The sequence below is a fragment of the Nannospalax galili genome, unplaced genomic scaffold (genome assembly GCF_000622305.1).
Source record: "Nannospalax galili isolate Female #2095 unplaced genomic scaffold, S.galili_v1.0 scaffold167, whole genome shotgun sequence".
In the NCBI taxonomy this organism is placed as follows: domain Eukaryota; kingdom Metazoa; phylum Chordata; class Mammalia; order Rodentia; family Spalacidae; genus Nannospalax; species Nannospalax galili.
The window spans coordinates 6,345,217-6,345,942 of NW_008358534.1; positions in this window are offsets into that span (position 1 = coordinate 6,345,217).

Sequence of the window (726 nt, forward strand, 5' to 3'; positions counted from 1 at the left end):
TCCAGGTTCCTGCCCTGAGTTCCTACCTTGGGCTCCCTGATGAACTGCGACCTGGGAGATGTAAGACAAATAAACCATTTCCTCCCCAAGTTGGTACTGGTCAGAATGTTTTGTCACAGCAATGAAGAACAGACTAAGACAACATCCTTCTAATGATAAGTACCATGAAACACATTCAAATCATGGTAGAGACTCAAGGATTGTTCAAGTCCATGTGAAGATGCCAGGTGAAATGCTACAGTAGGTGGTTGGATATTGCTATAAGCCATTCCCACACTTGATAAATAATGATAACACCAATCATACCCTTTGATGACTGTAGAATTAATAAATGAAGTCCAGTAAACCGCACTTAAATGTACCCTCACTCCACCTTTCCTTTAGCTTGATTCTTAAAATGCCTGCAGTCTCACGGATGTCATTCTATAAGGCAGGGAAGGTGACATAAAGGGAGATCAAAATTGAGACATTGGCCTGGTCTTAACTACTGAAAAATTTTCAAAAACAAAATCACATGAATACTTTGCTATCCCTGAGCCCTATCCCTGAGGTCTAGAGGGGCCTATGACATATAAGCACCCAAAACAAAAAAAATCAAAGATATGCCCTGAAGTTGACACCTCATTTATTTCATTATAAATGTGCTACTGCTCATTTTATAAATCTGAGCAAGTCACTTCAATATTTTTCCCCGTTATACTTGCTTACTTATATAAGAGTTAATGG